The sequence below is a fragment of the Bos indicus x Bos taurus genome, chromosome 10, assembly GCF_003369695.1.
Source record: "Bos indicus x Bos taurus breed Angus x Brahman F1 hybrid chromosome 10, Bos_hybrid_MaternalHap_v2.0, whole genome shotgun sequence".
NCBI classification, from domain to species: domain Eukaryota; kingdom Metazoa; phylum Chordata; class Mammalia; order Artiodactyla; family Bovidae; genus Bos; species Bos indicus x Bos taurus.
In genome coordinates, this window is record NC_040085.1 from 62447113 (window position 1) to 62468251 (window position 21139).

The window sequence follows — 21139 nt, forward strand, 5'->3', positions numbered from 1 at the left end:
ATGCTTGGTCAGCAGGAGAGAAGGTTATTTGGAAGGGAAGACTTTGAAAGGAGACCTTGAGAATGTTTTGAATGTCACACAGAGGGTGTCCTTTCAGACACTGGCTCCCACCTGTGGAGTATCAGGTAGCTCTGCTCTATGCTGGGGATGGATGGGCTAAGACAGGTCTTACCCTCAGGGATTTCCCAGCCTGGGGAGAAATGGCCAAGGAGATAAACAGTGAAGCTCTGAGTTTATCTCCTCACTTTGATAGAGGAGCTCATGGATGGAGTTGACTGCATGGGGTCAGTAGTCTACCTAATTTTTTTTTTTTTTTACTTAGAAATGCTGGAGGTTTTATTAACTTCTTTCACTTGAAGTCGAATCTTGAAAATTTTGAAGTAATGGTCACACACACAGTTGATTAGTAACCTGAGAAAAGGAGCTATCAGTAATTAATATCTGCCTTTTGCTTAACTTTAAGATGCTGACACATCTCATTCATGAATCTCACGCTTGTGACTATCTATGGTATAGTCTCACGTGGTATTATATGTGATGTCAAGACAGCTCTGTATCAGTTTGATTTATGAAAACTCAGCGCTTGAAATTGTTCTCTTTCTCATCCTTAGAAGTTGCTGAATAGGAAATAATTCTGTAGACTATTAATAATGTGTCTTGCAGGCTAAACCCTTTTCATGGAGCACCAAGGGCTTTGCGAGAGGGCATTCAGGGGTAGATATGCTCCCATATTGATGCTGAAGCAAAGCAACACACAGAGTAGCCAAATGAAGGGAAATGTTGCTGATTGCCTCGTGAGTGAATTTACTTTGGTGCTCTTTTCACACAGCTTTGGGTTCAAATAGCTGGGCAGAAGGAAGCAATACTTGTTTTCTAGATTTAAGACTCATTTAGAGCATTTAATGCTTTTTAAAAGCATCATTAGTGGGCTTCCCTGATGGTACAGTGGTTAACGATCCACCTGCCGGTACAGAGGACACAGGTTTAATCCTTGGTCTGGGAAGATCCCACATGCTGCAGAGCAGCTAAGCCCACGCAAGGCAACTACTGACGCCTGTGTGCCCGGAGCCCCTGCTCCACAGCAGGAGAGGCCCAAGCATCACAAGAAGAGGAGCCCCTGCTCGCCAGAACCAGAGAAAGCCTGTGGGCAGCAATGAAGACCCAGCGTAGCCAAAGATGGATGATGGGTGGATGGATGGATAGATAATTAAAAAAAAAAAACATTATTAGTTCATGAATCAAGACTAAAGGATTTGATCAGAAGGAAAATAGATCAATTGTTGAAAGTTCACATTAGGTGTTAAACTATACTATTATTTGAAATGAAGTCTACATTTTGGTAGTAGAACACATGAATTAAGGAGCACTTTATTTTCAAAATCAACTGGATCTTAAAGAATCAGCCTTGAAATGTAGCCCAGTTTTACAAATACAGTTTGTAATTGAATTCATGGCTCTTTAATTATACCTGTCAGGTCCGGTCACTGTCACTTGTGGTGTGGAATTTAGGTACCCGAGGTTACTGAGCTTCAGTAAGTGACTTAAGCCTGCAGAGTGTGACTGCACGGTAATAGCAATGCAGTGGCTTATAGAAATCATGCGGTTTTGTTTTGTAGTCACGTTTCACGTTGTTATGATGCTGTGGAATACACGTCACATTTGTCCTAATGTTATAATTTTATTTTTTACATTTATTCTTAATTGAAGGACAGTTGCTTTACAGTATTGTGTTGTTTTCTGATAATTTTATTTTTACATGGGAAATACATGTCAACACTACTCAGGAACTTGCTTCATCTGGCTTATGTTTTGCAGAGGTGTCACCTCTCAACTTCCAAAGTAGCATTGAATTTTACACTTCCTGTTTAACAGCATTGTAGAAAAATTAAAACCAACCAAACAGAAACCTTGTATACAGTGGCTAGTGCATTTGTGTTTTATGTAGCCATGAAATCATTCATCTTTTATTTGGTTCAGACTATGTGTGTGGGTGTGGAGGGGTCAGTTCTTAACTGGTGGTGGGGTGCTGTGTGCTGTGCTTAGTCACTCAGTCATGTTCAGCTCTTTGTGACCTCATGGACTGTAGCCCGCCAGGCTCCTCTGTACATGGAGATTCTCAAGCCAAGAATACTGGAGTGGGTTGCCATGCCCTCCTCCAGGGTATCTTCCCAACCCAGAGATGGAACCCAGGTCTCCTGCATTGCAGGCGGATTCTTTACCATCTGAGCCACCAGGGAAGCCCCTGAACACTGGAATGGGTAGCCTATCCCTTCTCCAGGGAATTTTCCCGACCCAGGAATCAAACTGGGATCTCCTGCATTGCCGGCGGATTCTTACCAGCTGAGCTACCAGGGAAGCTCTGGTGGTACAGCGGGGGCTGTTCAAAGTCTTGGAGTCATACTGGATTGCTTTTGTTTGTTGTGGTGTTATTTGTTAAAGTTCTTTTCTGTTTTATTTCCTGCTTTATAAGGCAGTTATGGAGTTACCCTGTGCTCAATCTTCTTCTCTTGATTCATTCCCAAGTTTATTATAACAGTATATTAAACTACTTGTTCAGCAGAGGATGAACTCGCATAGTTGAATATTCAGGCAGGACTGTTAATTGTAAAATACACATAATCATACCCAACAAGGCATAGGCTGTTTCATGCCGCAAAGCATAGTAGCTTCTAAATGTGGATATTTCATGTGATTTGTAAAATTGTTGTCAAATGTTTAATTCTCTGTCTTAGCTGCAGTGCCTGAGTCTGCATACATTTGATGCTAGTTTTTCAATGAATACTGTTAGGCAGTTATAAACCAATTGTAAATTGCATTCATTTTCATCTCATTCAGAGGGAAGAAAGGAATAAAACTCTGCAGGGAGGGGCCATGTTCAGACTCCACTGTGCTCAGAATTCATGACATCGGGGCTCAGTGTTGTGGCTCCTCTGAAAAGCTAATTCAGTTTCTTTAGGCATCGACTTACCCAGCAGACAGTTGGCTCCCTGCCATAAGCTGTTGACAGTTATTGCTTCTCCTGAGGCTGATTAGCATGCAGTGTTACAATGTCCCGAAGAATCATTTTGCTTACCTATATAATAATTTAAGGGTTTAATCATTTCCAAACATGTCCTAAGTTATTCAGTCCTTTGTCAGCATCTCATTTCAGCTCTAGAAGTTGTTTGTTTTTTTTTTAAGCATCTGCTGTAGGTGTAATAGCGTGTTAATACATTAAGAAAAGTGTTCCAAATAGGTGGTTATTTCTAGTAATAGAATTCTTTCCATTCTTTTGCTGCTTTATAGTTTCACATACACCTCACTTGATGGCGATAACAAAATCTAAGCAGTGTATCTTCTTCCCTTTTTGCAGATGAGGCAAATGAGGCCTGGAGAGGGTGATGGGTTTGATCAGATCCACAGAGCATGTATGTGCTGTAGGTCAGCCTGTGACCCAGCAAGTCCTTCCACACCAGTGAACTGACCAGATTCGATTGGTGTTGTGTCGTTATGGGAAGAGGAGGATATTCCTGGCTTTGGAGAGAATGTGTCTAGCCTGGCCAGGGCTCCACTGGCTGCTGCCACTCTGAGTGACAGCTGAGGCCCGGATCATTCCTCCTTGCCCCACCCCCCAGCCCTGCTGCCTCAGGAAAGCCTTTCACACGTGCCATTTCTGACATTTGTATTAAAGGAAACACTTGATAATCTTTGATTCTGCTCCACGCTGAAAGCTAGACATATATTTCACTACAGGAAAAACAAAATGAAAAGCATGTAATAGAAAAAAGGCAATTTATACATTTTATCATCGCCTAACCTTTGAGGCTTGAACATTCTGGCAGCCATCTCTCTGTTCTCCTTTATTGTCGCTGTTCTGGTCTAATGTGGAGGCATTTCCTCTTGGTAGGCTTCCCTCTCTCCCTTCGGCATGCCCTTTACATCCCCGTCTTGCATGTCTTTCAGGGAACACTATTGGTGTTCTCAAGCCCTTGCTCAGCTAGCTAATAAAGGGCTCCTGCTTATTAAGGGTCATTTGTCCGGCAAGCACTTGGCTGAGCAGGTCTCAGAGGGCATCTCATATAATTCCTTCTAGCCACCACATCACTTGGTGTTCTAATGCATCCCCATTTTGTATTCCCACCCCCCTCCAAAAAAAGAGTGTTGTGAAGAAACCTGCTCAGTATCACACAGCTAGTAAGTGACAAAGCTGGGATTCACCTGTTCTGTCTGCCACCAGAGCCGGTGGTCTGATAACACAGACAGACTGACGGTGTCCCTGCCTGTGGCCGGTTCAGCAGCTGTGTGCTCTTATTATTTTGTGGGACATCTCCTTTCACAGAATGTAATCTGGGCTGTTTGTTTTAATAGCTAGCTGATTTTGCATTTGAGTTTTTTGTTGTTGCTGGCTTAATAGCTACCTGATTTTGCACTTAAAGATTTTCTCCTATTCTGATTGTCAAAATTAGTCTAGTGTTTAAAACATAAGCCAAGAATTTCATTTTCTTCTTATTTATACCTTTATGGTTGCAGAGCAGAGAAGTTTGCTTAGGTGGATCTTGTGTAACAAAAATGATTGGTTGTTGGAACCCACATTGCTGCTTTCTTAATTGTTGCCCATTTGGACATATTTGAGGACTGCATAGAAACCTTCTGTTGAATAGAAGTTTGTGTTTTGTGACAAATTTTAAGGCTAATTTACTGCTGCCTACTCTTGTACCTCCTAGAAGTTTTCCTTTATTTTTTCCCCAGAGATGGAAATGTTATTCTGCTTTGTGGGTAATACATTCAGAAAATCAGATGTGTGTGTGTTTGTTGGTTTGTGTATGTGTGAGAGAGAGAGAGAGAGGGAAGAGAGGGCAGGGAGAGAAAAGAAGAAAGAGGAGGAGGAAGAAGAAGGAGAAGAGAAAGAGGAAAAAGAGTTAGGGGGAGAGGGAGGTAGACAGGATTTGATTTGCCAGGAAGATTATAGACTCAGCTACCAAAAGCTGTTGGTCTGAAGCCGTATCTGTAGTATACAGTATGATTCACACACAGAAAATGTGGTCACAATTAAATGTGATGAGAGTTTAGTTCTCAAGGATGACATATATGAAGAGGGTGGTTATGTCATGCTGTGAGCGTATAAAGCAGATGACAACATTCTTGTGCTGCTTTTGCCTGGACTTTATAGGATACCTGGTCCTTAACACTTTCTTGAGCATGACTAGGTTGATGATCCTCTTTTCCCTTTACCTTCTTTACTAATAGTAATCAGATTCCTAAGAAGTGAAAGTATCTTCAGACACAAGCCATTTGGTGTATCCTTGTCTCTTAATTCTTCATAGATTTTTTTCATTAATGTTAACTTTGCCCAAAGTTAAAAACTGTTTTCTACTCGAGTTCAACATTCTAGCTGTTTCCAGTGTCCAGGCCCCTTTTGTTATCCTTTTCCTCCCCCAATAGCTACTAGATGATCTGTTTTGCCCCTTAGTGCCCAGCTCCCACAGCTGTCTCTCACCTTCTGCAGCCACCTCTCCATCATCTGGAAGCAGCCTGCAGCAGTCAGGATCGGCAAGGAAGCCACTCAGGGGTCTGGGAGCTGCCAGATGCTACAAGGGGATCCTTAGCCCTACTCGCAGGGCTCATTTGTTGTTTTTAGACTCTTCTGAGCTGACTGATTATTCCAATAGATGGGAGAAATTATACTGCGATTGGCAAACTAAAGAGTGACCTGACTCAACTTCGTTTAATCCAGCTTCATTCATTTGTCTATTTCTGTGTCCTAGTACCCTGCCCTCTTCCTCTTCAGGTGTGAGACCACTGACATCCTCACAGAAAGTGCCCCTTGTTGTGTCTTTAAGGGACAGAGGCTCTTTCAAAAAGCTTGGGTTGAAAAACCTGCTGCATAAAAGATCACTTAAGGGTTCTGCTAATGCTTTTCATTGCTCTGTCAATGCTCTATCAATCGGGAATCCGATTGTAAGCAGTCCAGGTAAACGGTGAACCAGCGCAGACACGGAGAACTTGTCTATTTCACCAAACGTGTTTCTGACCTGCAGGCTGCAGACACTCAGCGGCAGCCTGTTCCTTGCATCTGATCTCTTCACAAGGCAGCGGATGAAGGGTACCTGCAGATGTGTTCCTGATGCTGGCCGTCTGTGATGGAGCAGCGTAACCAGTGCTGGGGCAACGGCGGTGGGCCACGCACCTGCAATGATGGTTTCATTCTCTGCAGCTCGGAAGGCAGATTAATTTCATTTGTGCACAGGCACACAGGCAGGGAAGTGTTCTACCGTTTGACACACAGATGACAGTCTGGCTGGAAGCTAGCAATTGGGGGGGAAATAGCTGAAAACAAAATGATAGTTTTGAAGGCAACATAGTTACAAGACCCAGTATGTACCTATCATTTTCTTCTGAAAATCAAAATTTTCACCATGGAAAAAGCACCCAGAAACCAAGCAGTGCCCTCCCTGTGTTTTAGCACTTATGTAACAGTTTGTATAGAAGGACACTGTTGTATGTATGGTTGGTTAATTTTGCCAAAAACCATGAGATGAAACAATTAGTATGTTTGCTCTTTTTGATTTGAAAATGTTAAGAGGATCTCAGTGTAAAGTAGGGGTGGGGGAGGGTGAAACCTGCAGAAGGGGGCAGTCACAGCTTGGTGGGAGCATCACTTGAAAATCCAGCTCTCTGCATGAATAATTGGTAGAGAGCCACCACCAAGCTCCGGAGGAGCTAACAGAGGGGCATGAAGTGGGAACTAGGAAGGAGAAGACATCCCCAAGTAGTGCCAACCTCAGGGACTGAAACCCAGAACCCTATAAGGACAAACAGCTGCGCAGTTGAACTTAACACAGATATTACACTTACTCACAGTTTTCAGAAATTCGTAAGTGCTGTCAAGGTGATGAGAGACACATCACCTGGTTGATGAGATGGACAAAAGGCTAAGCCCCGTGCGCCATCAGGGCAGACAGACACAGCCACCCTCACTCTGGGAGCTGAGCTGTTTGGCAGACCGCACCTGAGACTGTCTGCCCCTAAAGCAAACACACACCATGTGGGAGACTTCATTTAGGCAGCTGAGGAGGAAGGCTGTTTAAAGAGCTCAGCCTCTCTCAGATTCTGAAAGGAATGGCTCAGGTGACTAGTTGAAGGAGTGACGAGCAGGTGGAGGTGAGGTGACCAGAGAGGGTCACATGAGGGATATGGAGAGGTGGGTTCCTGGCCCCAACCCTGAGGTGTTGGCAGCAGATGCTAAAGGTTTGCCTGGTAACTGTTGAAGCGAAAATCAGAAATAAGCACACTTTTCTCCAGTGTCCCAGCCTCCACCTACCCACGATGCTCAGGAATAATCATTTCATTTTATAAAACAAACCATAGAAGCCTCCTGTTTGCCTAACCTGGGGTCTAAAAGTGTCTGTAGCTGCCAGGATAGCAGGGTCTTACACCTTCAGTGACACTCAAGTGCAAACCCAGGGTTGCCGGAGACACTGGCATTGAGAAGTCTCCCGCCTTTTTCTTTTCTGTAGATGAGCAAAGGAAAATGTTACGCAAGGACACCTTCAGCTGTTCAAACATCAGTGATGAGTGATTCTGTACAGATGAGTTTTATAAGTAGTTGGTGGTGTAAGATTCCCATTTTATTTAATCTTTTGGGTTATTATGTTCTCCCTCAACACATTGTTCATATTTGTTGTGCTTACTTCCCTTTTATGAAAGAGGGGTGACCGTGCCCAGCAAATAGAATTGTGACAAGCTCAGCGTACACATCCCAGTAGTGCGTGGCTGCCAGAGGAAGAACACGGTGAAGTTTAACTCTGCCTCTTCCCTCCCACAAAGAGAACACAGAGCCCTTGGGGCTGACTGCAGTAACAGTTATTTGTGTTAGGGTATATTCCCTCTAGGCATAATGGCCAGAGGCCACTGTCCTTTTCTAGTTTAGGACTGCTTTTGAATTTTTCTGCCTCAAGTTTTTTAAAAAATAAAAGTTAACTGAGCTCCTGCTGTATTATGCTAGGAGCTTTTATCTGTGTCAACTCATTTAATTTTCATGTAAAAGTATCCCCCTTCATTGGTTTTCATATGTATGGCTTAAAATTAAATACATTTTGTAGCTGCGATACATTTTTCCAGTTCCCGCAGTCATTTTGCCTGATAAAGATCGGAGACAGCAAAGATTTAGTTCTCTTAATTCCTCTAAGGTAGATCTCTCTCATGTCATTATTGAAAGTATTGGAAATGCTAGGTAACGCCAGCATTGAATGGCACTTTAGAAGGTAAGAGTAACAACATCTCATATATTTAGTAGGTGGTTACCACGTGCCAGGCACTGTTCAAAACTCATTATTTATTTGTTTATTTCAATTAAAACAGCTCTATTTGACTTAAAGATGAACTCTGTCCACAAGAAAAGATGTGCTAATGTCATACTATGCCTTAACATGAAAAATATTTTTATCGAAGAATGTAAAAAGATTTTGTTTTGAGGGAAGACCACTCTTTTTAGTTCATAATGCTGACATAAAGGGGCAGGGAACAGAGCTAGCCTTAGTCCTGTGGAGGATAAAGTGGGGTGCTCTCTGGGCAGATGCTGTCCCTGGGCTGCCAGGCGTGGTTACAGGATGGTGCTTTGGTGCAAAGTAGGAAAAGGCCTCCTTTTCTCACAGTCCATCACCAGGGTGGGAGGCCAGAGAACCAAGCTGACTTTCAACCAGGCTGACTTTGAACCCCTTGTGTGTGAGACACAGCTTGGCTTTACTCTACAGGGCAGCTCTGGGGGATGGGTGTGTGTATAGAGAGTGGACGGTGGGCGGGGGAAGGAGTGGATGGCACGCGGGGAGGAGGCTGCAAAGATGTCCATGGAGAAGGGGCAGGGAGTGAATCCAGGACAAAATAGGCAAATGATACATTGTTTGCTGGTTCCGGGTCTAAGGACTTTGAAAATGGGAGCAGGGAAGAATGGCTGTGCCTACTTCTGCTCAGGGCATGTAAGGCAATTTTGTTCCTGAAGTGACCCTTGATGCCATGACCTCATTCATCTCCAGAGGCTATGGGCAAAACCCACCAGGGGGACTCTGCAAACTCCAGGAAAGTTAGGCTGCTCTTAACCACCTCCTGCCTCCAGAACAGTTTTTCTTTCTTTAGCTTAACTTCCTTCCCTGGTCATTTTTTTTAACGGCAGCGTTTAAACACAGAGTTTAGTTCGAGGGGGCAGAGCTTATTCCTCAACTCCCAAGGCTTTCAGGGAGCACGGAGATAAGAGACATTGGAGGGCTGGGATGAAATGTGGTGGCTCTTTGACATTCTCCCCCTTGGTCATGGGTGGGTTCTCTTGAACAAACTGATTCCCTGCTACTGAATTTTCCTCAGCCCAGAGGTCGTGAGAGCTGTCCTTGGCCTTTGAAGAACAGCCGGGTCTATCCCTGCAAGAACCCCACATATTACTCTCTTCCCCCTGTGGATTGCAGATGTTCGGAGAAAGGCCACAGCTGTGGGTTGGATGCAGTCCTAATAATAGGAAAGCAAAATACGGAAGCAAATACGGGTTGGATGCGGAGAAAGGAAAATCTAGTTGTAAAAGAGCCGATGTGTAAAAGGATACACATCTTGATTATTTCTTTTCATACTAGAAAATACTCGATCATTTATTCTTAGCTTCATTGAGAGCCAGATGCAGATTTTAATACCACATGTAGTAACTTTCTAAAATTACAGAAGGGTGCCAGAAATCACAGGAGTTTTTTTTCTTTTTTCATTTTTCACGTTCAGAAATAAACTCAAATTTCACCAGTCTGTTTGCTGCAGTTCTAGAAGATTAATTTGTGTGTGTATCACATAATACCTGTTTTCCTCCTCCCAACTCCCGTTTTGGCAAATGGACATGTGTAAGGATGCTGAGATCAACATACTTCACAGCGCGTTTCTGAGGGAAAATAAATGACTTCGTGGTCTGAAAAGTAATGGGGCAATACAAATTGGTCTTATGTGCAAATACGAATGAACATGGCTTTTAAAAGGAGAGAAGAAGTCCGAGGAGGTTCTGGTTTAGAACGCGTGCCAGGTTCAGAAGTATCCGAAATAATACCTGGATGGTTTGGATATCCATTTGAATGGGCTGGTTTCATGCAGAGGGCTCCATGTTTGGTTGTAGGAATAGTACTTGGCTTTGGTAAAATGATTTAATATTGCTCTCAGACATGGAGACTTGTGAGTTAGACTCAGGGAAAAACACGGTCTTTGCTTGGGCCCCCATTTACTTAATCTATCCCAAATCTCATATCCCAGCAAGGGGTGACCGTGGCTGGTGTGCTCTGCAGTATTTGTTAAGTTCGGGTTTCCTTACTAGGCAAGTCCACTGCTATCTTGCCCTCTAGTGGCTTTTTAAAAGCTCCTTAATAGTTCACTCTGATAACTTAGCTGGTAAAATTGTGGCTCTTGAGAAAAGGGTCATCTGTTCAAAGTTCATTAAGGACAGAATTCCTACAACGGAATATGATATGTTTTCTATCTTTCCTTTTAGAAACTGAGCTCATGGATGAGTTCCACTCACTCTGCTGCTGCTAAGTCACTTCAGTTGTGTCCGACTCTGTGTGACCCCATAGACGGCAGCCCACCAGGCTCCCCCGTCCCTGGGATTCTCCAGGCAAGAACACTGGAGTGGGTTGCCATTTCCTTCTCCAGTGCATGAAAGTGAAAAGTGAAAGTGAAGTCGCTCAGTCGTGTCCGACCCTCAGCGACCCCATGGACTGCAGCCTACCAGGCTCCTCTGTCCATGGGATTTTCCAGGCAGGAGTACTGGAGTGGGGTGCCATTGCCTTCTCCGTCCACTCACTCTAGTTCGTCAGAATTTTGTTTTCATTGTTAATCCGTGAACACAAGTCAAAACTTTCGTGGTATATTTTATGTGTAACAGAGAAGGTTTTGCTACCTTTGTGCAGGGTTTCTCATCTTCTGTTTTGAGAAGGTAAGCTTTTCTTCACTGGACTTGGGAGACTTGGAAAACATCAACATGTAAAGCTATAGTTGGATCAAAATGTAAAGACCTGGTTGCATGTCTTTTCCTCTGTCTGCTCCTCTGGGTCCCCTCACGTTCTGTACACAGTCCTGTCCCAGAGGAGTTGTGCTGCCCATCCATTGATTGTTTCTCCCTTGGTGCTCTGCATAATTTGGAGGTCTCAGGCTGTGAGATACCTGTGTGTCTTTGGTGTATGTGTCCCCAGAGCCTACCGTAATGCAGGGTGCTTTGTACACAGAAAGTGGGTAAGCACATGGACCCACATGTGTGTGATCAGTCCTTGGTAAAGACGACCAGAGAGAACAGAGTCTGACCTGGGAAACGGGGAAAGGGTTCCGAGCAGCTATATGAAATTGAGCTCTGGAGAGCCAGGCTGAGTTGGGCATCGGGCCAGTGTTAAGAGAGCAGTTTTGAAGCAAGGCAGAGGGGCTGGTTTCTCCAGAAATCCGGGTATCTGAGAATTCCAACTGAGCACTGAGCGAGAGAGGAAGGTAAAAGAAAAAAAAGAAGAAAAAGTGACAGTGACCCCAAGGCTCTTAAGAGCTCGAGGAGCAAGTGGAGATTAGAAAGAACCCCCACAGGAGGCCTCTGTGTGCTGAGCCCTTCCTGGAATTCCATGGATGGGGGAGGGTGCCACCGTTGACCTGGACTGGACGTGCTTTCAGATGGGGGCCTGTGCTGGTATATAAGGCATTGTGTCCTGGGCTGTGCTCCTGTGGATGTGCAGGGGAGCTGCAGTGAAGGAAGACAGGGGCCTTGGGCCCGGCCAGCAGTATTCCGTCTGCAGGAGAATCCTAGTCTGCTGTGGGTCTTCTCCATTCTATTTTTCTTGTCCTAGAGGAGCATGGGGGGAAATCTGGCCAGAGAAGCCTTCTGACTTGGGGCAGCCCCCAAAACTGCTTCCCCACAACTGCCCTTCCATGGTTGCCGACTTCCCCAGGGTGAGGAGAGGGGGGACTCCTTACTCTACTGATCCCCATTCTGGTGTTTAGGATCCATTATCATGTGGAAATGCAGCCCAGGATTGCTGCTCTCCATCTATGTGATGGGACCCCTCTGTCCACAAGACTCTTTGGATTCCAGTTATCAGGGGTAAAGAGGTGCCCTGTTAATTCCTCATTGTGCTTTTTTTCCTAAGCCACTTGGATGGATTTTGAGGCTTTCCTGGTGGCTCAGATGGTAAAGAATCTGCCTGCAGTGTTGGAGATCCAAGTTCGATCCCTGGGTCGGGAAGATCCCCTGGAGAAGGGAATGGCAACCCACTTCAGTATTCTTGCCTGGAGAATTCATGGACAGAGGAGCCTGGCGGGCTACAGTCCGTGGCGTCACAAGAGGCAGACATAACTGAAGTGACTAACACTGGATGGATTTCAGACCAAATTTCTAAATAAATACACAGAGAATTAAATATCCCTACAATTCTGTTGATTTCACATGCTTGTACCCAAATTACTTGAATTCCTGGCTTACTCCTCCTTCCAGACATAGATGTATTGACACTTGGGTTAAGGTGACAGTTATTTGTGAGCTATTAAAACTTCCTGAATGGACCTTTTCATTCATTTTATTGGAGAAAAAAATCACGCTTTGGGGCTTCTATGTTATAAAGGAATGGTGTTCTGTTTTATTTGCTTAGGCATAAGTTGTAAAATTCTAGAGTACATTGACTAGTATTTAGTGAACTTTATATCTTTAACCAGCACTTAAATGACCATGTTTTGTGAAAATCAACTTTTGCAGAACAGACGCTTTAGGAGGGATTATTCACACAACAAAACGACTTTTTGCTATTAGTTATTATGAAATAACTTGCCATAGTGTTATTTTAAGTAGAAGGCCCCCAGGACTCTAAAATGAATTTTCTGTATAAAAACTTAAATGTCTGTGGAAATTTTCAGGTCTGTGACTGTTACATAATGAAAATGTACCACTTGTCATTAGTTATATTTTATTTTTTTTAATTTGTCTTGCAGAGATTTCAGAGATGTACCAATCTGGCATTTTTCTTATACCTTTCTTCTTCTATATTAAAATTATTACCAAATTCTTCTTTCTACTTCCTCAGCAGTGGGACCAGGCAAGGTAGCTGTTTGTGTGGGAAAGAAGTGGGTGTAGACCATGGTGATGCAGCTGGGGTGAAGAGCGTGTCATCTTAGGAGGGCAGCCCAGCACTTCTGTCAGAGCCTGAGGGAGGCAGCCGCATGGGAGGAGGGGGCACGGCTGCGACCTAAGGAGGGCAGCCTGGTGTGGGGTGTTGGATCCTAGGGGTGAGATGGGACCGGGGTGGTGTGGCGTATGGCAGTATTAACCTGTTTGATGCCCAAATAGAATGAGGAGTGTTCCCCACCGGGATCAGTGTCAGCAGTGAGATGAAATACATGTAAGAAGTTGGACCAAATACGTTAAGTTCATCCGGGAAAATGGAAGCCAGATTTTTTACTTCTGAGAAGGGAAAATTATGGGAAGGGAGAAAACTAGAATAAATGCTGTGGTGCCAGGTTGAAATTGGATGGATTTCTATAAACTTGGACGTACAGAAATGCAGAGGACAGGCCTCTCGTTTCAGTGCAGTCCCCAGGGATGTTCACTGACAGCCCGAGGGAAGCAGCACTCCAGTGGCACTGAGCACTCCTAGGCTAGAGATCTTAGTCGCTATATCCCATTCTTCTCTGAAAGGAGCCAGGACTCCTTGGGGAAATGGTCCAAGTCCAGGGCCTGAGGAGGGCAGGTACAAGGTGAGCCCCAATGCTATGTTGTGTGAAAAAGTAAGGAAGGGCTCAAAACATGGTGAAGACATGTCAGAGGGACTCGGGAGTTACTCCTTTCGTATCACCTCTTGACAGAAAGTTGATGCTGTAGCAAATGAGTTGTTAACTGCTCCAGAAGTAGTTGATAAGACCACAATGTTAAGAAAAAATAGTAACCATGACAAATATAGTGTCAGAACATCTCTCTCCACATTCGGACACTTTTGACCAAAATCTTTAAAAACACATGTTTTTCTTAGAGGGAGACAGAAATCTTATTGTGATCGCGCAGAGTACGTGGTCCGCTCTTCTCGGCAGTGCTGTGGTAACTTTGATAGGACCTTACCGCTTTAGGATTTGTTACACAGTCGTCGCCTGTTCTAAGGGGACTTTTCCCAAAATAAACCATCCTATATGAGCTGAGAGATAACGTGGATGTTTGCTTTTGTTTCCCAGCTGTGGATCATTTCCTGTGTTCACTGAATGAAATACTAGAGAGTTCTTAAATGTTTGTTCTGACCTTCCTGTCTCCTTTCTTGTACAGAATCCTCTGAACAGCATCAGTACACCCGTTGATGATTATCTTGGCCTTTGTGGTGGCCAAAAACAGGTCAAGATTGCAGGGATGGTTGCTGTGTTGTGGTTGGGACTTTTCTGATGCCAGAAGAAACATCCTAGGGCTTCCTAGGTGGCTCACTGATGTGGACTTGATCGCCGGGTCAGGAAGATCCCCTGGAGAAGGGCAGGGCAACCCACTACAGTATTCTTTCCTGGAGAATCCCATGGACAGAGGAGCCTGGCGGGCTACAGTCCACAGGGTCACAAAGAGTTGGACATGACTGAAGCGACTGAGGTCGCAAGAAACATCCTAGAGCTAGGTCAGGTGGGGTTGACTGGGGACAAGGAGCTGTAAAGTCACCACTGAGAGTTCTTGGGGGAGTTTAGGGCAGCTGGGCCTCTCCTGTTCTTGCTTATTGTCTTTGTGAATCTACTCTGGTCTCCTTTCTCCCTCCATCTCTCTGCCATGTAGGTTCTCTGGTCTCCTTTCTCCCTCCATCTCTCTGCTGTGTAGGTTCTCCACTCGTGTGCCTTCAGCCTGGAGCTGGTCCCTGTTGTCTTCTGAAACCCCGCTTCACCTTGCCAGCTCTCATCTTCTCTCTGTGCTGAGGGGCGGCGTGTCTGTGTGTCACTTCGATGCCTTTTCAGAGCCAGGCCTAGAGCCACTGGGCAACCTGTGAACTGACTGCTCCAGACTCAGGCTGCCGGCCCTGCCATGGTCACTCGTGTACAGGGCCTGGCCGTGTCAGAATCGTGCAGCCTGAGCCTCCCCACTCGGCATGCAGTGAGATAAGCAGGACCAGTTCATGGAGAGTCATGGCAGATCTAAATCTTGCAGTGTTATGAAAGGGTGGAGGATGAATGTTTTCATTTCTAATGCATGAACATCTCCCCTGCAGAAGAGAGCTATCTGCACAGTTTTCTAGTTGGCTCCTCCCATCCTGCTTTTAAACCACAGAGGAGACGCTGAAGGGAGAGGCATTTATGCATACTTTCAGGTGAAAGGCATATCCTGTTTCTGGATGCTGGGGTTAGGTCTCTGTGTGCACATGTGTGTGTGTGCGCTGCTTTTAATTCACGTGGATTAGTTTTATGACTACAGGAATCAAATTCTGGAAGTAGTTTAACTTCTGGAATTTGCTTTTGCATTTGTTTTGGTGCTAGTGGGACTCTACTCCCTCATGCCTCTTTGTCTGCATTTTCCTAGATATTTGGTGGGATATTGGAAGAGGTTGCATTAGGAGCTTCTAGCTGCATAACCTTGTTTTAACTTGACTGAACATTTGACAGGTTCAAAGCTCCAGTTTAGCATCTGTTCCCAGGTGTATTGCATCAGTCTAATAAACCTACTTCTATTCATCCCTCTGACTCATCACCATCCACTTTTGAGGGTTAGTAGTGTTTGGACCGTGGCAAACCTTCCCAAAGAAGGAACCATATGAGGCACCGCCAGGGTCCTGAACTTCCAGCAGCACCAGGTATCTTTTTATGGGGTCATTGAAACCAGTGGAACGAGAATGCTGCTGTCCTTGGATGACTTTACCTGACACACGTTCTATAGATGCACATTAGCATTAAAGTCGAGAGCGAAGGAAAGCATTGGGTAATGGAGAGTCCACTTTAAACTTGAGTTAACCTCTCTGAAATTTCCCAGTGTTTGGTTTTGTTTTAGTTCCACATTCCATTAGCTGAAGACTCTGACGTGGAACCCATACCAGTGACCATTTCCCACTTATTCCTCGATTGCCTTTGACAGTAAAAGTGGCAAATGAGTTTAGCGTGAGGATGAGAATTTCCAAGTGGCAGCAGCTGCTGCAGAATTCAGGTATCACTCTAACATGTTTTGTATTTCTTGTAATTTTTTCTTAACTCTTTTGTCAGTTTTTATAGAATCAGTTTCTAAGTTTGACCACTTCTGCCTATGCTGGGATGTTTCAGAATAAGCATACTTGTTGATTTAAAATACACGTTCAGGACTTCACTGGTGGTCCAGTGACTGAGACCTTGCCTTCCAATGCAGGGGGTGGGGGTTCGATCCTTGGTCAGGGAGCTAAGAGCCTACATGCCTTGTGGCTGAAAAAAACCAAACCCTAAAACAGAAGCAATATTGTAACAAATTCAATAAAGACTAAAACTGGTCCACTTAAAAAAGGTAAAACACGTGTATACAGGCGTGTATAGACAAGAACTTACACAGCCTTGTTCTAGCAACTCTTTGTACAGAAATAAGCTAGTCTAATGGTTACCAGGAAGAGACTTTGATGCTCAGGTTTTGATTATGCTGTAAGTATTAACTTTTACAGCAGTTCTAATAGATGCTTTTGAAGAATGAATGAGACTCAGCCTATGCAGAATCCTGGCCAGCTTAGAGTATCGTGTATATGGTGGTACATGTTTATACATGTCTTCTGCTTCAATTCTGTTTTTGACAAATGCAGTAGCTAAAGCTTTTGTAATTCTGACTCTCTGTTGTCTTTGCTAGCTCTTAACTCATGGTGTCTTTGTGTGTTGTTGGAGTTTTTTTGTTTTGTTTTGTTTTTTGAGTTTTCACTGTGAGTTCATAATCCTTGGATTCTATCTGTGGGAATTTTCTGCCATCAGAGTTGAGGGTGAATTTCCCAAGAGAGCAATTGCCTTTGCTTCTCCCAGATGAATGGAGTCCTCTCCAACCCTCAGAATTCCTGGAAACTCAGCTCTCAGCTTGAGGTGTTTTGGAGCTCAAGTTATTTCTGCCACAAATTTGTATAAAGCCTGATTTGTGGTTCTGAATTCTTGGAGGTACAGGAATCTCCTCTCTTCACTGAGCACCAAGATTTGAGGCAGGCAATTGTCTTTGTAGTTCTGAAGTATCAGTTTACTTCTAGCAAACACTGAGGGTGTGCTCCTCTGGTTTGTCCCAAAAGATGTTCCTTCTGGGAGGTTTTTGTTTTGTTTTTCCCTGCCTCTAGCACCACTGTGAGACTGTGAAAGCAAAAGCGGAAGTCCACCCAGACCAGCATTTGCGCCCAAGATAGAAGCCACTTCTAGTCTCCTCCTTGTGCGTGTGTGTGTGCTCAGACGCTTAGTCGAGTCCAAATCTTTGCAGCCTGTGGAATTTTCCAGGCAAGAGTACTGGAGTGGAGTGTCATTTCCTATTCCAGGAGATCTTTCTGACTCAGGGATCGAACCAGCGACGCTTGAGTCTCCTGCTTTCACTTAATCTTTGGCTTCCAATATGCCTTACTAGCCAATCAGGTCATATCTAGCTATTTTTTAATGCTTTCCCCAGTATTTTTGGGTTTCAGGGTGAAAATCACTCAGAGCAATGACTTGGACAAACCGCTGGAAATGGATAAAGCTCTCAGTTGTTTCTTAATACTGCTTTGAACCTTTCTCAGTTTCACCGGTGTATTTGCCACTGCGGGACCTGACATCCGTTTTATAGAATCTTGTCAGACAGGCATCCAGACCCCACTTTAACATTCATTGCTCACCGCTTGTTTAGAATCCCATTCCGTTCAGACAAGTCTGATGTTTAGATCCTTTTTTCTTCCACGAAACTAAATTCTAGCTCTCTTTAATTCTCCCGTTGCTTAATATTCTGCTCCTTGAAGCAAGACAAGGTAAATCTCCCTTTTTCATGTGGCATGATCTGAGATCTGCATCCCCAAACATCAGGATTGTTGATATCTCTACTTGGGATCTAGTTTGTCAGCTCCTCAGGCATTGCGTATTCAGAACTGTATCAGATATTCTCAGGATCGCCTGATCATGGGTGGACTCCTAGCCACTCTCTGTGGCTTTCTGTAGTAGCTCTATCACCAGATTCATTCCGATTCACTCAGCTAATGATCAGTTCTTCCCTCCCCACTCTCGCTTCCTCCTGCTCCTCACCCTGATCTTTTTCATGCAAACTGTTTTCAGCCAGATCTTATTTATCCTGAAAGATTGGATAATGTGCACTTTAAAAAGGTAATTCCTTTTGGAATGGGCATAGTAAATAAACCCTGATATTATTTTATTTATCTTAAGAATAATTTCCTTGAATGGAAAATAATCTAGGAAACAAAAATTCTTCAGTTGTTGGTTTAAAACCCTAGCACATTGACCTGATATGTCGCCATTCAATTCTGTCTGTAGAAGTTATTCACTTATAATTAATAACTAAATCTACTGAATTAATAATATGCCTCTTGCAGTTACAGTGACTCTTAAAAAATATTTTACAGAGGAGTTTCATTTACTATCCTTAATTTAAAGGAAGAGATTAAAGTTCTTAAAATTTCATTTTATCCAATGTATGATGTCAATTACTATTTTATAGTGACTGCATTAATTAGATTTCTGCTGATTTTGGCCTTCTAGTACATAATATAACAAAAAATCTATTACTTATAATTTAGGTTCTCGTCATAAATATTTTTAGAACACTGTGCCAGCAGGGGTGGTAGCCGTTAAAGATGTTCCAGTTTTTAATCCATCTCTACAGTTATTTTGCTCTTCTCGAAATAAAACCTTGATCCATCTTTTTTCTGTTGTGATTTCCTGACTTTGGACTGTGAGGCTTGTTAGTTTTGTGTAGATTGACCGTGGTTAAATGTCTGACAAGATACCTTCTAAATTTCAGACAATCAATTTGGGGTCTAATTAATCAGTTATTAAGCTGATTCATGAAACTAATTATACAGGGACATGCAGCATGTGTCTGAAAGCCAACCATGGCAGTTTCAGTGCCTGGGAACATGTTTGACAAAGATGTTAACCAGGAGGATTTGTGGGTTAACAGTTATTTTAAGGAAATACCTTTGCTAGGAAAGGATTTGTTCGGTGAACTAGGAGGAGAAAATCCTTGCCTAGAGATGAGAGATTAGAAAAGCAACTATTTAGGAAGGTAGCTGAAAGCTTCCTTCCAAGTGATTAAAGCAACTCAAGCAATAAATTAAGCGTGCTTCATTGTTAATGGTGAAAAATGTTTTCTCATTGATTTTGGTTGGAAGCATGAATTAACGCTAAATCGTATCACCTATTTTTTGAAGAGGACTTTTTATGCTATCATGTGTCAGTCACCTGGGGATTTTATCTTAAAGTAGAAAATCCTCTTCATAAAAGGGCTAAAATGATGAAAACTTGGCAACGTTATTAAACCGCAAGTGATAGTTACTGCTCACCGTGGTCTGTATAGTTTCAGAATTGCACAACAGTGGCCTTAATCAGTTTTAGATAATCTAGAAAAGAAGCAATATTCATATGTTCTTTCTTTGGAATTGAGAATAGGGAAATAGTCTTCAAGAAGAGAGTATCTTAGCATAGCTGCCATTTTAGAATTCTTGATCACCTTACAGGAGAAAGCCTGACTTAGGTCTTCCTCCTATGTGACAGGTGAGAACTGACTTTTTAAAGAGCAAACAGGAATGTGGTAATGCCCTCTTTGGTTAAGCATACCCTAGACTTTTACTTTTAAACCTGCCTTTGTTATACTAATAGCATATGTGTCGAGTCCTTTCCTGTTTCTCTTCTCCCTTGATTTCCACAAGAGCTCTGAGAGGCAGAATAAGCATTACATTTACCCTGTGTGTACACACACGCACATGCACACGTGACCGTATTGCAGCTCCTTTTAACAAATGAAGAAACCAAGATTCAGCCAAGTGAAAGACTTGAGTAGTTGTACAGAGTTTGTAGACTGGAGTCCAGGTCTTCTGAGTTCAGTGCTCCGTAGATGGGGCCCCCACGCCCCCACTGTCCCCCTCCCCCAACTCTGTACGTACCTGTGGAGAGAAACTACCCTGGTTTGCACCTGTGATTTGGGAAGCCCTACAGAAGGGCAAATGGAGCACAGAGCTCAGGGTGAGCTATGCTGGGCCCCTGAGGAAATGGATGACATTGAGCAAGTCCCCAACTCCACATTTCTTTATCTGTCATCAACTCTTGGTCCCATTTCTTAATAGAAATGACAAGGAGGATGGATCGTGTGGAATAGACAATGCAAGAACTAATCCACCAGGAGCAGAATGAGGTGGGGTTTAGAGATGAAGACCTAGATTCAGACTCTAGTCCTAGGGCTGGGGAACTGGCAGTGGCAGCAAGTCTCCTGACCCCTCTGAATGACCAATTTCTCATTCTTACCATTGGGCCAGATCGTGAAGGCTTTATATAAGCTATGATAATGATTTGGAAAATTATTTCAAGGGCAGTGAGATGCCACAAAAGTAGTTTAAGCAGGGATGTGATGTCAAATTTGCATTTTAGGAATGTCATTCTAGGTGCTGTGCAGAGGGCAAGACTTGAACTGGGGAGGTCTGTTAGAGTAATCCAGTGGTGAAATAATGGAGAGAAGTGGATGGGTCACAGAGATGTAAAGGAGGTGAAATTGACCAGCTCAGTAATTGTCCAGGTATGTTAGGGTAAGGGGGAGATTGGAGACAAGGATGGTGCTGAAAGTGTGGACAAGGTTGTTACTGGTATTAGCAAGAAGAGTTTCATTGGCATTATGGGAGTGTGTGCCACATTTTAGAGAACTGATGAGTGAGGGGTTAATGAAGTCTTAGAATGCAAGAAGATTACTCTTTGTGGTTGCCTTCAAGATCTTAGTATAGAGTGATAAGCAGATGGAGATGAGGGTCAAGATAAAGTTAAGACAGGCAAGTCCTAAGCATGAGTTTGAATGCCAACTCAAGAAGGCAGCCAAGGAGAAAGGGAGAAGCTACAGATTGGGGCGTGCCGGGCAAATTTTCATTACTGACCTTTGCGGTTGGGAACTGTGCCCTCTTTGGGCTTCCTATGGATGATCTCTCTGAACATGTGTAGCAGCATCATTTATACTATGCATCTGTCCTATGAAATTCTTCTCTAGATTATAACATACCCTACTTGC

General features: G+C 43.6%; 1 protein-coding gene across 1 annotated transcript in view; it reads left to right on the forward strand.

The window, feature by feature from the left end:
• PELI2 (pellino E3 ubiquitin protein ligase family member 2) overlaps window positions 1-21139 on the forward strand; it is a 199534-nt gene that overhangs the window by 105553 nt on the left and 72842 nt on the right. The window lies entirely within an intron of this gene.